Below are 17,221 nucleotides of genomic sequence, written 5' to 3' on the forward strand. Positions count from 1 at the left end.
CTGCTACTCCAAACAGTCGTAGACTATTTCGCCTTTGGTACTGTTCTAGCTCGTCTGTTGCGGCAGATAGTTTCACTTCCAACTCTCGTGTCTTTTTCTCGTATTCAGACACAGACTTTTTTAGTGCTGTCATTTCGGCAGTATTGGCCTCAACAGTTTCACGCATTTTGTCCAATACTGCTGCCGTTACAGTATCTGATATAGTGCCTGCTATCAGATCGAGATTGTTTTTGTCGCGAAGCGCAGCGTTTACCTCAGAGCGGACCAGCTCTGCTATACCGGGAGCCGCGGCCGCACCTTCCGCCAAGAGCAGACCCGCCGCACCTGCGGCTTCCCCGCTGCTGCACGCGCTGCTGTTGACTCTTCTGTTTACCATTTTCTCGAAGATATTGGCGGAGCACAGAAAAAAATAGCACTACTACACAGAACACTGTTGTTTACACGATTTCCACTTGTACTAGACCACACCACCTGCGAGAACACCTTAGAAATCAACTAAATTTCGCGAGCCGAACTTAACACGTGTTTCATTGCAGCCGCCATGACACAATTAGCAGCAACAGATTTGATGGGACCTTTGCCAAGAACAAGAAGAGGATATACTTACGTTTTACTGTTTGTTGAACTAACGTCCAAATACGTTACCTTTACGGCACTGAAGAGGGCGACAGGACGAACTGTATCACGAGCCCTAATCCGGGATTTCTTACCACAGGTTGGTCATGTGAGTAGAATAATTTCTGATAACGGGCCACAGTTTAAGTCAAAAACATGGAGGGAGACGTTGCGTCGATGTAAAATTGATCCCATTTTCATATCTTCACACCATCCGAGCTCGAATGCTGCAGAACGGGTTATTAAGGAACTCGGAAACTTGTGCCGGTTGTACTGTAACAAACAGCACACGACGTGGGACGTTTTCCTTAAAGACTTCCAGGAGGTGATCAATGAGGTACCCCATGGGATAACAAAATTGGCACCCATTACAGTACTGAAAAACCGGATTCCTAAGGACTTAATAACCGAAGTTGTAAACTTCCCACCAAGGGCGCGAACGCAGCACCGAGCCATAGTGGATTTGGCTCTCAAAAGGATACGGGCTGCAGCAGAGGTCAGGAAGAGACTTGCCGACAGGGGAGCTCGTCTACGACACTTCCAAATTGGACAAATGGTGCTCGTGAAGTCTTTCCGACTCTCTAACAGACAAAAAATAAAATGCCAAAAATTCTATTCTGTTTACAACGGCCTGTACCATATAAGGAGAGCAGGTCACCACAATGCTTATGAATAGGAGACGCTGAATGGAAAGAAGTCCATAGGATTCCACCACATCTCTCACATAAAGGAGTTCGTGGAATAGTAGTAGTATAAGTGGTGTACTCAGTAGAATGGGCAAATACATGAACCTTGCTATAGTAGTGGTGTAAGTGGTGTGCATAGTAGAATAGGCAAATATATAAACCTTTCTTCGGGGAACAATAATCGTTGCATTAATAGATTAAGATTGCTAAAGTATTAACACGCTGCGTTTTCTCGCATAATAATTTACTGCTGCTATCCTTTTTTGTTTAAGTTCGCGACTTCCAATGTCGATGGAGTAGGAGACACTACCTTTCCATGAGCAACGTTTTTGTCCTTTCCTGTCTGGTGTCCATGTTGAGGGATAATGATGAGTGAGGAGATGTCGCACAAACGGGCGCATACAAGAACGTGCTCTTAGAAGCGTTCTGAGAAGTCGTAATACGCTCCATAGCGGCCACAACCAGTTCGTGAGACGTTCATACCAATGCTTGCAGGCACGCGTCAGAGCACTGCGAGATTGTGGTATATTGCGTGATTTCGAGGATGAATATGGGCAGTATAGTTTTTACAGTGATGCGCCAGCGTCGTTGTCTTGTAAGTCGGTGTGAACCTGTGAGCGTTTGACTCCAATGGTGCCCTAGACGGTAGAAATGCGGGCATAAAACTACCATGCCAATGTGCTGGTTGGGGATTTAGCTTGCTGCTTGTGACTGTTACAGATGAATAACCAAGGAATTATACTTGGATACTGGTGACATACTGTGTAGCTGGTGCGTGGTGGGCGACGGGATCCTCAACAGGAACCAGTCCTGGCTTGGTCATATTACATTGCCTCTGGAAAGGGGCGCTTTGATCGCGAAAACCACATCACATAGAAAAAGAAGTTGCAACTATAAATTTATTCTCTTGTATAGCCATGGCTAACCCAGTCTCTGGAGTTTCAGTGAGGCGTAGTGAGAACTCGGAGGCTATGTCGTACGGCGCGCACATCACTGTCGTCAATAGCGGCGAGCAGCGAGACATCTCAGCGTAACGGGAATTATGTAAGAGGGTTGTATAAGGTAAAAGAGAGAGAGGAGAGAGAGAGAGAGAGAGAGATTACCATATACTAGGATAAGTTAAACTTTAGGATTTAACAATAACTAGATCCTTAATATTGTGGTGGTTTTCTACCACAAGTGTTTGGCGCGCGCCTGTTGGGATGCTATTTTTCAGGTCACCAAACCACAGACCCGAGATGGAGGGACGACGGGCGAGCGAAAGCAGAATAGTTGCATGTTCTTTATAGCACAGTAAAACTTCGACCTGCATAACAACATAATTTAATCAAAAGACATAGAATGTAGGTCGTTGGCAAATGGTAGTTAATTCTTGAGCATGTCTACTGTCGATCTATATAATTAATAGTAATATTAGTGCGGGCCCGCACATTTTGTTGTTCATCCAATACATAGCATCAGTTGTCACACATCATGTACAGTATGGAGATCGTGATTTACACAAATATATAGATAAATTATTTCCATGTCTAGATTAGATACACCAAGATTTTTTATAATGATAGCCATGGATTAATAACTATAAAATTAAAATAAGAATGTCTGAAATGACAGACCATCAATGTGTCATTATGTAAATTTGTTATAACATAGAAGGTCATGGGAAAAAGTTAGGCATAAGATTTTTGTCAGAAGTGTGCAGATGACGGGAATCGTGGCAATGCACAGGCCGGCAGGAGCAAAAAAAACAAGAGGTCATCGGCTATCTGCAAGAAGGGGAGCGTCAGCGCGCCACCTGACGAAAAGGGTGCGGCAGCGTCCTGTCCTACAAGCTGACAGTCACCGGGCCGTATACCTGAGGGATTACGCGGCAGACAGCCCTCGCCGGGCCACAAGCGAAAGTGTGGCTGGCCGTTGACACAGGCGACCAGCACGCAACAGCCAGCTAGCTCTCCGGACGCGGCAGCCGTTTGGAGGGATTCCCTGCGGCAGACCACGTTGTCAGAACCTGCGCCTCATGTGCCTCAGGACAGAAAGGGACGCTATATAATCACCTATTTGAGTGTTTACAACTCACTAGCATTGGCCGATCTGCATACACAAATCAGTATCATGCCACAAACTCTAACAAATGAATTGTCTCATTTCTAACTTCTTCTCTCACTTAGAGAGCAGTTGTAGCAATCGTCACTCCTAGTTCGATCCTGTATGGATGACCTCACACACTTGTGGAGTCACTCCACGTGCCCTCATCCCTCGTCGAACTGCAATATTGGGAAACGTAAAGTACTGTGCAGGGAGAGAAGAGACCTGGACTAGTGATGCATCCCAACTAGTAGAACTGAGAGACATTTAATCGACATGAGGAGAACCTATGTCTTCCTACCGTACTGCCGTGATCATATGCATGGGTGTTGCTGCAATCTCAACAGCGTACTGCAGATGCTCCAGCAGACCCTATTGCTGTTGCAACAACTTAGCAACAACACCTGACGTTTAGCCCTATGTGATGTCGGTACTGTGGCCCCATCCCAAAAGCCCCCCTCCGATGCTCAAGACATGGAACCACGTGCATCAATGCATATGACTCAACATACCAACCCCCTCAGAGAAACTAACGAATTTGTGAAGTGCTTCGAATATTTCTAACAATGTGATTTAGTGCCTCATTCTCAGTACAGTCGTGAACATTGTGCAATGAGCAAGCACAACTTGACGCCCCATGAACCTTGTTTTTTTTCTTAAATTTCTTTCTCTAGTGTTGTTTTTGTAATGTATGTTATACCTAGTATGTGTTTGTGTTTTACACTGTAATTCTTATGTAAGTGATAGAGTAGGGCGCACAAATTACAAATTACTGTATTGCTCTCCACACCATGTTGTTTTTTTTTTTGTATTTTGTATTTATTCTTGTGTGTATGCAAACAGTGTGCCTGAAGTCTCCATAAACTCAAGCAGATACCACCACCACTGTCATTGTGAATGGACCATCAGTTCAGGGAACATTTTCTAACGTTATTCTTGCTGCAGGGAGACAGAATGAATCGGAGGTTGTAATTAGATTCTGAACGCTCACAAAGAGATTGTTAACTTAAATAGTATCACGTATGAGTGAGTTCAGGTTAGTTTAATGATTGAAATTGTCGTAACATCTTGGGAATTTAATTGCGGAGCACTCCAACTCTGATTGTAAAGAAGAAACTGCTCCATATTTGGCTCACATGCCTGGGCCATATTTAGAGCGTGAATGTCTGTGTGAATCGGTGTTTGGAAGGGGCTCCCTGGGTATGGATGTGTGACTTGAGTGTTAGAGTTCCATATTAAGAAGGTGAAGTTGGCTACATCATAAATAATCCTCCTTCTATGAGCTGCATTTTTTAGTTGCAGTGATTTTTTTTTGTAGAGTGCGGCATTTGGAGACAGTTTGCAAGATTGTTCTTGGGCGATTGACTTGCTCCTAAGTGAGCCAACCGCTCACCAATTACAATCTAAAATGGCGTAGTGGCTATGAGAGGTGGCATGAACCCCCTCTCATATTTCTATCTTACGATTTTCCTCTCTAATTGCATGTGGTGAAAAGTTGCTATTCCTTCACACGCGGACTTCCCACGCAGCGTCTCTCGTCACCCGGGTGGTCCGGTGACAGGCGGGCTCTGCTGATCTTGAAAGGGTAAGCCGACAGGTGTGTGGGAGTCGAGTGAATGCTTTCCAGACGCCGACATTGTAGAATAGCGGCGGAGACACGCTCGCAGGGGCTGAAGTAGCGGATGGGCTAGAGGTTCCGTTACTTCGCAGAAACTTTGCGAAAACACTTTCTGGCAGGCTACCAGCGAGGCGTGGGAATGACTTGTGTACCCAGGCAGTTTTGGCAGGCAAATTCCCACGCTTTCTGCACAATCGTAACTGTGATTGGCTTGCTCAGGGCATAGCTCCATGACGTAGCAAAATCGGCGCAGAAATTGGCGCCAAGAATCTCCATTGGTGGAATGGTAGTACTCCGGCAATAGAGTGGAATTTTCTGCCGGTTTTTGAGTTGCTGATTGGAACGGTTAACCATGGCCACTGTCGTGGGGGCGGGAATGTTCTGTGTTGGGTTTGTACGGGTGCTCTTGTGGGGAGTCGGCTCTCGCCTTTCGGTCGGAGTAGGTTACAAGACTGCACTCTCGTTGCTCTGGCCAGCCTGCCTTCCGTTGGCTGTCTAATATACTTTTATTTAATTTTAACTGTTTGACGAAGTTGCTGAAGTTTCGACTTCAACGTAACTTTCCGAGTACAGTTGGCAATTGAGCGTTCTGCATACAAGAGGCCTATGTTGCCTGTCTTGAGCAGTTTTGGCTAAAGTTGACTATATCGGAGTTACTGGGTGACTTCGCTTGTTAAAATCAATCACTGTACCGTCAGTGATTGTGTGGCGAGTCTTCTTCATATCCCTGAGAGGCGCATTTGTATTTAGTCTGGAACAAGCAGGCCAGGATAATTTGTTTCGGGCTATACTCGTGACATTATCATCACCACTACGGGACGTCGAAGCAACCAGCCATCACCTCTGGTATGCCAGATCATGTCCGTGCGGTTAAGAAGACAGCTTGGTAATGTACGTCCTAACTTTGATCTGACTTGGGTGTTCATTGTCTGAGTTCTCACTAATGTAGTAGCAATTAATGCTGGGTTGGCTGTGTGTCTCTCTTAAGTCTTGAGTTGCAAGGAATTGGCTCCACATACAACTTCGTCATAAATCTCACAATCTAGTTTAGGGACAACTTCACCTTTACAGCATTTATATGAGTATCCAATTTGAGCGAATTTGATGTACTGTAAATGTTTCATGTGATTTTGATTATTATTTTGAGTTATAATAAATCATATTGTTATTTTGGACAGAACTTTCATTCTGTTAATCGGTAGAGCAACCCTATCATTTCTCACTACGTTAATGAAACTTTCCTTTGTTTAACTTATTTATCAAATGAAATTATTGCAGGTGCCAAACTCTTTTCTACTCCACTTTCAGGGTTGACTACAGTCAGTTCGCTTTTTTTTTAATCCATGTGCAACAGCAAAAGTCGAGTTAGAATAGGGGGGGGGGCTTAGAGCATCATTTACATATGTAGATTCTAGAGTATTTTGTGTTAAATACACTGCTAGCCCCGGCACCTCGCAAGTTTAAGACTCACTTTCGCGGCCATCGTGATACTGAACAAAGATCTCCAATCGTAACTGACAGTTTTTAGGACTGGCACTGACATAGAACCGGATATCGTCAGGGTGTAAGTGACAGGAGAGTGAAGTACATATAAAAAAATGTCATTCATACAGAGCGAGAAAAGCGATGGTCCAGTGAATGAACCTTGGCCGTCCGTAGAGCACATGTTTACGTGATGACGTCTCTGATCCGTTGGTGTCGAACCACAGTGTTGCATTGTTTGAGAATTTCGGCTGTTACGCGTTAATAAATAATATATTGAAATCAGTGGTTTAAAAAGTCTTGAAAAAATCGATTAGTTTTATGACGCTTGCTTCGTGTCTAGCCGCGGCAGGTTGGTGAGGTCATTCACCTTGGTTAATGGAGCTTTGTGTTTTCTGAAGCCTGGCTGATATATATCGCAGACGTTATCAGTTACTGTACAAGGTAATTCTTTATTCGTGAATAGTGTGTACTGTGTATTATACCGGGGACCTATAAACGACGGAGAGACTTCATCCTTCCCTAGCCCTCAGTGGTTCACAACCCAAGGTCACAGCAGTCCACCCAACCCACCGCCGCCCCACACCGAACCCAGCGTTATGTCCCCCCCCTCCCCACCCCCCTGGCCCCCGGGAACGTCTCATACCAAAACAACCAACACCAAACGAGTGTAACCCCAAATGTTTGCGTGGTACTGTAATTATGGTGTACGCGTATGTGGAGACAGTGTTTGTGCAGCAATCGCCGACATACTGCCTTAAAAACCATCCACAGACTGGCCGGCATACCGGACCTCTACACTAATCCTCCGGGCGGATTCGTGCCAGGGACCGGCATGCCTTCCCGCTCGGGAAGCAGAGCTCAGAGACCGAGTGGCTAGCCGGGCGGGGTCATCAACAGTGAACTCAAAGGCCTTAGACTTAGCAGGTAAACGCTGATAGATCTGTAGCCACCTGGTGATTTTAGGTTAACGTCCTTGGGTATTGGCTGAATTAGGCTTTGCTTTCAATCAGTAAAATGTGGTACCACTTTCAAGAGAGACACTGGTCTGTGAGAACTGGGATATCATCAACATTTCTAATCAAACCTACCCGTCCGTCGAGAAATATCCGAGACTAATTTTATTCCTAGCGTATAAGCAATGTCAGCCTCAGTAACTACGGTGGCAGCTTGAAGTAAAAACTGTAAACAACAGATGTGCATTCTTCTGGTGAGTTGTGAGCGGGAAGTCTTAAGTAAGGGGTGCGTAGCCGTAATGTGTTAACGTTACTGCGTCAAAAATCGCAATGGAACAACACCTCTAGGTAAGGAGTTCAAGACCTTCTTTAGAATGCTTTTAAGAAGAGAAAAATGGGCGCAAATTTTGTTCCACGCGCCTTGATTCCCGAACAGAAACGACGAGCTATGTTCAAACGTACCTAAGTTTTGTATTTTAATTTAAAAAACCTACCTGTTACCAACTGTTCGTCTAAAATTGTGAGCCATATGTTTGTGACTATTACAGCGCCATCTATCACAAAGCGAAAAAAGTGGTCCAACTAAAACATTCATATTTATTTACGTACTACACGAATATGCAATAAAAATGGGGGTTCCTATTTTTTAAAAAAACGCAGTTGATATCCGTTTGACCTATGGCTGCGCCATCTAGTGGGCCAACCATAGCGCCTTCTGGTTTCCCCCTTTAAGCTAGACGAGTTTCGTTCTTTGTAGTTTTTTCGTTTGATGCTTATTTCGTGAGATATTTGGCCCGGTGACTATCAATGGACCATCCTATATACGAAAATGGGGGACCACTTCCGTGAAGGCAAATTGAAATGTTTGTTTGCCAATTCACAAATAGTTTTTGTTGTTCTTTATGTCGTCACGGTACAGCTCACGAAGCAAATTGTGGTGCACACTTCGAGCTTTTCTTCTCAATATGGACGGCACAGTTTCACCCACAGTTGTTTCCATTTCTCTTTTTTTTATCAAGTAATGTGCTCGCCACAAACATATAGCTGCTCTAAAGGCAATTACTGTTCGGCTCCCATTTCCAAACAACTCTAGCAAAAAATTCTAAGATCGTCTAATAACTCCAGTGAAGTACTTTGCTCAAAAATGTTCTCCGAAATCTTTGACAAAGATCTTTCACAGTGCAATACAGGCTTCAGGCCTTAGGTGTTTGTGTATCACTACGCTGATGACGTCACACAGACATGCGGTCAGCTCTGTATTCAACGTAGGCCACTGACAAGGGGAAGGCCTCAGACACGGCCCAACGATTCGGCTCAGATTTGGCAGGTTGCTTGTGTACAACCTAAAACGAAGGAATCTAAGATATTTTGGGTCAACACCCCCGCGTTTTTGAGAAAATCACCCCTAAAGGTTATGACGAGAAATCGACTCAAAATTGGCGGGCTTGATAGATAATCGTAAATAGAGCATTTTTCATCATCAGGTATGGGGTCCGAAAACGCATACTTTTCCAGAAACCGAGGTAAGAAACTTTACAACTGTACTCACATGGTAAGAGCTTTTCGCCGACAGCAGAGATAGCGCAACGGCCAAGGTAACTGGCTGGGAATGGGAGAACCTGGGTTCGAAACTCGAAGGAAGATAGTGGGTGTTGTTCGTTCCGTTTGCGTTTTTCCATATCTCAATTGATAGGGATAGGAGGGTTATAAGGTAAGTAAATCAATAAGGAATGATAATAATAAGGTAGGCAAACTAATTTCCCAAACGCCGTGAGTTAGTAAAGTATTAAATTTTTAAGCCTTGTCACATGAAAACAACTCGGAGTGCTGCGAATTCCTCACGAGGAATCACAGATAGCCAACCGTCGCTTGTTTACAGCGAGGCACGGGACAGAATTCACGCGGAGAGAGTTATGTTGTCCCGGTTGCCCCTTCGTCATATCATAGTTGTGAACCTGGAAGAGTGAAGGTGTCCAGCACCAGCCTTATAAAACTCAATCGGAAAGAGTTGTTTTCCGTCATTAGGCTGCCGCGAACCTGGCAGATACATGTAGTGATTTTTCCATCGTTAATGCGCCGAATGAAATACGTTTTGTGAATGAATACAGTGTTCTTCCGTAAGTAACATATGGCGAGTACTGTATGTAGTTTGTAGTAATTAGTTCGCCTGTTTATGCCGTAGTAACTAGTTATAGATTGTTGTGGCACATCTTTCAGGTGCATAATCTGAATAATGGAGGATGTACACCCTTCGACAAGCGCTGTACCATGTGGGTACAGAATTGTCAGTTGTAAAAGTTTCTTTCCTCGATTTTTGGAAAAGTTTGCGTTTGCGGACCCCATACCTGATGATGAAAATGCTTTATTTAAAATTATCTATCAATCCCTCTAATTTTGAGTCGACTGCTCTTCATAACTTTTAGGCTGTACACAAGCGACCTGCCAAATTTGAGCCGAATCGGTGGGCCGTGTCTGAGGCCTTCCCCTTGTGAGTCCGCGCCGTGACGTCATAAGATTGGACCAGCTCCACGGCCACGTCGCGTTTCACGTCCAGCGTGAGGCTCGGCTGCAGGCGGCTCTGGTCCCCTCGATCGGCCTGCGGGTATCGGCGGCGACGCAGCGCAGCGCAGCCGGCACGCACGCACGCACGCATGCTGCTCACGGCCGCCCGTGCGAATAGCGTGCGAGGCAGCAGCGGCGGCTGCGGCGGCACTTGCCCGCGCCCTGCCCGGCACTCGTAAATCACGGCTGGCGCTCTGCCGGCGCCGCACGCGAACCGCGCTACCTCCGCCCCCCCCCCCCCACCCGCCTACTTCCCCCCCCTCACCCGCCTCTTGAGCTTCCCACTACTCACCTCACACGGGAGAGGCTCCGTCCGGCCGACACGTAGCGCGCGCGGGGAATTCTTCAGAGGTATACGTACAACGCTGGTCCCCAGCGGGGTACTAATGTTTTTCTGGAAACTTGTACAGTAGCGGGTGGTAACGCCACGATTACTCGTACACGCGTACAGTACAATCGGGCATACCGCGATCATCCTCATCCTCATCCTCATCATCATTGTCTTTAAAGGTTAAGCTTTCCGAATCTACTCCTTCTTCAAGGAAAAATTGTCTTTCCCGGAAAATCATGCCGGTCTGTCGTAGGTGATTGTATTGTATTCTAAATTTCCGTTCACCTCCCCATCCAAGATAAAATCCCACGTTCTCCATATCAAAAAACATACAGCCCTGTCACAAATTTCGTTTGATACTCAGTATGACCGATGGAAAAGAAAGTTGAGGATATGTTAGCTGATTATTATTACGGCTTTAGCAAATGAAAAGAAACTAGAAAGGAAATCACGATGATGTGAAAGTAAAATAGTGAAAGGTGTTCGAAATCCTCATTACTTTTGCTATACATAAGCTACGAAACATGAAATAAATATCTTCAATATGGAATTAAAAAAAAAAAAAACACACACATAAATCTTGATACATGAATCCTTTCTCGCCTGTTCATCTTCTGAGTAAAGTATGGTAAAACTGAAATATGAAACAGATATATTTAACTTCATTGTACTCACAAGTAGGAGTGGCAAAAAAGTTTTAAAGACTTAAAGGTTTACTTCATTTATGGTTACAAATCTTTTAATATTAATTTAGGCTTTCCTTTCTCTCCGTTTTGTAGCTTCTGAAGATGGTCAATGCCCGCCAAAACCGATTATGAATGTGTCACATAATATGACTGAGACGGGATGAAAAGAAGTTCACAGATTTTTCTTCCAGAGATTATTCTTCGATATACGTCATACATTCCGTGGTCCTACTGGCTATACTTCAAAGATAGACGCGTGAAAACTCTTTCTAGAATCCCCCACTACAACACACAGACATACAAACACAGAGAATAAGAGAACAGAAAGAGATACACGAAAATAAGATAGTTACACCAAGTGAACAAACAATGTTACGATAAAATCGCTACAGTCTGGAACCGCGCGACCGCTACGGTTGCAGGTTCGAATCCTGATTCGGGCATGGATGTGTGTGATGTCCATAGGTAAGTTAGGTTTAAGTAGTTCTAAGTTCTAGGGGACTGATGACCTCAGTTGTTAAGTCCCATAGTCTTCAGAGCCATTTGAATCGTTTTTGATAAAATCGCTCAAAATTCTCGCACGATAAATCTACACAGTTCTTATCATCAAAGTGGTTAATAGTTTCACAGCGCTAATCTTACTAGAAACAAAGTATCAAAACGTCAAAACCAAAAGATCCCGAATGAATATCTTTGTATTTTTCAGAAGCGAAGTAACACTGCGATTTGTAGCCTGTGGTTACATGAAAACCAGATTTTCACTGTTTTATTCTTCTCAAAATTACGGTGTGACCTATTCGGAATCAATACGTATCGCGTGAAACACAAAACTGTCTTATTACAGATCGTATCCACTGAATATGGTCTTATGTAAAAGCCAAAACGCGCCTCGAACGGAAATAAATATAAGTGCTGTCATCCTTTGCATATTCTATGTTCAATATCCCCTGTTACACGTAATTGGTACGGGTCCCCCATACTTGAGCAGTATTCTAGCACGGGTTGCACTAGTGTTTTGTAAACAACTCCTTTGTACACTGAGTGCATCGGTGCTCTATCCTACCACTGAAAGGAAGTTTACGTCTGATATATATCTACGACAGAGCCTAAGTGGTCCATTTCAAATCCCTCAAAATCATTACACAGCCAGCTGCATGAGTTACTTCATTCACATCTTTTCGTTATGTGGAGTGCAAAATCGTATATGTCTGAACGTTTCAAGCAGATTACCGATGTTTGCAACAATTTGAAGCATTATCGTTGTAACCTGGAGACTTTTTGGAGACGTACAGAGCCCGTGGAGAATTCTCACAAGCCGTCGAGTCTCTTTACGTAGAAACAGAGTAAACTTATATTTCCAATCACAGATCCGTATTGATGAAGTAATCAGAAGTTCGATGATAGTAGCCATACACTTATAAATCAATTAATTGAAAAGTCGAAGAAATTAATTTGCCTATTTGCGCATTAAAATCAGTTTCCCCCATGCCAACTGAAACCACTAATTGCTTGCCTGGGTGGAGCAGTTTTCATGATCATCACTCATTTAGTTCTCAAAATATATAGAAGGCGAAAATCAGCAGAACTTCTGTGGCCGTTACTCTCAAATTCAAGGCACGGCAACGCCGGCGCGTAGGAGCACAGACCGAGCCAGCGTTCGGGGAACTGGCACCAGCACAGGGTCACCAACCTGAGCGCTGGGACGTCGAGATGTCCCCTCGACTGAAAGCAGTAGGTGCGGGTTGCTGTCACGTTGGCTACAGGGAAATTTCTCTACCGGCGGAATGCTCGTGGAAACTTTATCAATGTTTATTGATGCCATTACAGGATTTGTACCGCGAGCAACCAGCATTACGGTTCCACCAATGTTGCAGCGATGAGCTTTGTCACACTTTGGCTGTCTCTGTGTTTCGTATTACGTGACTCCTCATGGCTAACTGCTTTCGTTTGTGATTCTCAATTACCTAGATTTATCTCTGTTTTTCCGATTATAACTCTCTCTAGTAACTTATCACTGCTTCTCATTTGGTTCTACATGTGTTTTGTGGGCATTTATCTTGAGCCAAAGCAAGTCTGCAGTTCACCATACAGCCGGACTCAATCTCATTTTTTTGTGACAAGACTACCTCCGATTTATGCTTTTTTTATGAAGAATATAATAGGTTTAATAACTGTTCTGTGTCTGTTACTGTTCTGTAGCTATCCCCCTGAGCGCGTCATTAATCAAGTCATTTATCTTGCTTTCACGATCCAGGGAACAGAAGATTAGCAGGTGAGATCGTTATTATCTGTCGGTAGTGGAAACTGTGATAGGCAAAGCAGCTCATTTACATCCCACCAACATCTACACACTTGGCAACCCGATCTACATTACAACCCAACTGAACGAATGTGCAGCATTTAAAAATAATACATCACTATCGATATCTCCTAGGTGTTCGCTCCGATAGCTAAGTGGTCAGCTTGATGATTGCCGTCCTACGGGCCTGGGTTCGATTCCCGGCTGGGTCGGGGATTTTCTCCGCTGATGGACTGCGTGTTGTGTCGTCTTCATCATCATTTCATGCTTATCCGGGGCGCAGGTTGCCCTGTGTGGCGTCGAATATAATAAGACCTGCACCAAGGGCCGGCCAGGGTGGCCGAACGGTTCTAGGCGCTACAGTCTGGAACCGCGCGACCGATACGGTCACAGGATCGAATCCTGCCTCGGGCTTGGATGTGTGTGATGTCCTTAGGTTAGTTAGGTTTAAGTAGTTCTAAGTTCTAGGGGATTGATGACCTCAGAAGTTAAGTCCCATAATGCTCAGAGCCATTTTTTTTTTTTTTTTTTTTTTGCACCAAGGCGGCCGGACCTGCCCCGTAAGGGGCCTCCCGGCCAATGACGCCAAACGCTCATTTCCATCTCCTAGGTCATTACTACGCAACAGAAACACCAAGGATACAAGTACTCGTACATGCCTCAAGTTACTTCGACATCTGTCCACAATTCCCCATCCAAGATGAAATCCCACGTTCTCCGTATCAAGAAATCTACAGTCTTGTCACAAAGTTCGTTTGATACTCAGTATGACCGATGGAAAAGAAAGTTGAGGATATGTTAGTTGATTATTACTACGATTTTAGGAAATGAAAAGAAACTAGAAAGGAAATCACGATGATGTGAAAGTAAAAAGGTGAAAGATGTTCGAAATCCTCGTAACGTTGGATGAAAAAAGAAAGGATCAGGATTGGGATTAAAATTCGAGCATAAAGAAATCAGTGATAATGTTCGATGATGACACTGCTGTCTTCAGTTAGGGTTGCCATAATTCAAGGACGAAAATGAAGGACAAAATTCGGTGATTATAAAGATGTGGTTGAAACACGGACTGATATGTTGTGCAAGTGACCATTGGTTTGCATTTCAGTTGAATCTTCATCTTTACTTTACAGTGGTAATTATGAAGATGTGGTTGAAACCTGGGATCACACAATGTCCTTTCACCTTTCTCGTCAGCCAAATCTTCATGATTACCATAATTCAAACAGTAGTTCTGTCAGCAAAGAAGTAATTAACAAGGAAAAGTAATCCAAGCATTAATGGCGTCTATAAAGGAGTGGTCCATGATGAAGAAAATTAATTGTAATTGACATTAAATAACTTTTTAATTAAAGCACTGAACACAAATTCTTAACATGTACACAATCATGCTACTACAACTGATATATATATCTTTCACTTTATGCTTTAAACCACTCAGATTTATCGGAGCCCTGGATAGAGGAAAGAAACTCGCACCAATGCTGAATCAGTCTATGAAAATCTGTGCAATTTGTGTTTTTCATGTTATATTTGATTTGGAGCATTGCACTGACTGATGTTAAAGCTAGCCTGTTTCTTTCTTCTGTCCATTGTGCATTCACTAGGGAAAACACTCTATCCACATTGGCATTATGCCCTGGAATGGAGTAATAGTACTGCACAATAGCAAGCAGTTCTGAATACTGCTGTATAGAAACAAAATCCTCAAAAAATTTAATACACTTTTTATGAGGCATCATCTCCAAATTCTGGCTCTGAAGTGACACGGAATATCAACACAGGTTTCAACGGCTATCGTCAAGTTTGCAGGAGTTATGAAACACCTGATCTCTGACCAGTGGCAAAACATGGGTAAAATTTTTTTAAAATTCACTAGCCACTTTTTTCACGGACATTTTCCTCTTCGTTCAGGACACCCGTCTTCGAGCATCAAATCGCGGACTGTCCGCGAAATCCGCGACGTATGGCAACCCTATCCTCAGTGCACGTGAGGAAGAATTGCGGGACCTGATGGATCTAATAAACGGCCTAACGAGCAGACAGCGTAGACTGAAAGTAAGCCGAAGAAAGATGAAAGTAATTAGGAGTAGCAGATATGAGATTTGCGATAAACTTAACATCAAGTCTGGAAACCACGAGCGAATTCTCATAGCTTCTAGGAAAAATCGGAAAACGAGAGAATCAAATCGACTGAGGTGTGGTGTTATAGATAGTTGTTGAAAATTATGTGGGCTGATAAGATAAGGAATGGGGAGATTATCCGCAGAATCAGTGAAGAAAGGAATGTATGGAAAACGTTGACAAGCAGAAGGAACAGCGTGAGTGCAGGTTTGTTACGACATCAGAGGATAACTTCTATGGCACATGGTGCTAGAGGAATGTGTAGAAGGTGATAAATGTAAGGGAAGACAGAAACTGGAATACATCCAACAAGTAATGGGATAATTTTGCTACTGTGTGACGATAAGGTTGCCAACAAAGAGCATTTCGTGGATAGCTGTGTCAAACCAGCGATATGACCGGTAACTGAAAAAAAAAAAAAATCCAAGAGATGAAAGAAATCAGACTCTACGAGCTAATGGAAGATGGGTAGGTGAGCTTAAAAAATATGCCGGAGGGACGGGGTTAGAGAAGACTGACTTGTAAAAGTACAGACCACGCCTTCATCTAACACTCGGCAGCTAGCGATAGATGAAGAGGGTGCTCATTATGGTGTACTTCATACATTATATGGGAGTTTGAAAGCTACGGGCGGAATTAATTTTTAAGAATTATGTTTCGTCAGCATGCGTTGTAAGTGGGTTAGGTATCGGGGCATTCTAATATCAAAACCTTTATTTAGACATCACGCAAGGATTTACCCAATACTAGGAGACTGTTTTGTAGACATCAATAAAAATCATGAACGGGGAAAAAGTTTCATATGCATAACGTAGATGTATTATTCCATGTCTAGGTAAGCTATCAGACAAACTAGCCAATACACTGAAATCCCAAAACTATGAAACATTGTTTTATGTAAGAGGTACTAAAGCTAATCTCCTATTCAACAGCAAGGACAAAACAGATAAACTAAGCAACAGTGGGATCTACAAAATAACCTGCACTGACTGCAATAAACTGTACATTAGTCAAACGGGACGGGCCATATCCACAAGGGTGACTAAACATGAATGCAGCTGGAGATTAAATAAACCAGACTCCACCTTTGCTGAACATGTGCTCAAAGAAGGACACACACAGAAGTGCTACATATAGCCAACAAAGGCAGAAAACTCAGCCAACTAGAAGTACTTAAAATTAACACTTAGCCCTAATCCCCAGCTGGTTCTGAATGACCAATTGCAACTGAGCACATCACTACGCTTAAACTTTACACAATAAAGTAAACCTGCTACTAACCACTAAGTGTCCCAATAGGAAACAAATTCACACCCCAACATAAAGTAATATCCCTTTAGTGTTTAAATTCCTAACTGTCACTCAACTGGAACAATATAATATATATTAATGCGAAATTTTCTACTAACAAAATGAAACCCCCAAAGAAAACATCGCTGTTGTACAACCAACAATTAATATCCAGTACAACTACTCACAACAAATACCAAAAAATCGTAATTTTGTAATAATGTGTATTCTAAATAATTCTAATTGTTGTCATACATGGTACTGACAAACCATAATATGTGATTTATTATGTTAAAAACCAGTTTTACAGAAAAAAAAGACAAAAGACCCGTTTGACAATTCCAAAGACAATACCACAACTAAAGATCGTATGTAAGTGCATTGTATCTTAGTCCAAAATGTTTGGTACATAAGAACACAAGCTCCTTGTAAACACAAGCTCCTTATCTGGAGATGTCCTAATGAGCCAAAAACTGATTAATATAAA

Source organism: Schistocerca piceifrons, chromosome 5, assembly GCF_021461385.2.
Source record: "Schistocerca piceifrons isolate TAMUIC-IGC-003096 chromosome 5, iqSchPice1.1, whole genome shotgun sequence".
Lineage (NCBI taxonomy): Eukaryota > Metazoa > Arthropoda > Insecta > Orthoptera > Acrididae > Schistocerca > Schistocerca piceifrons.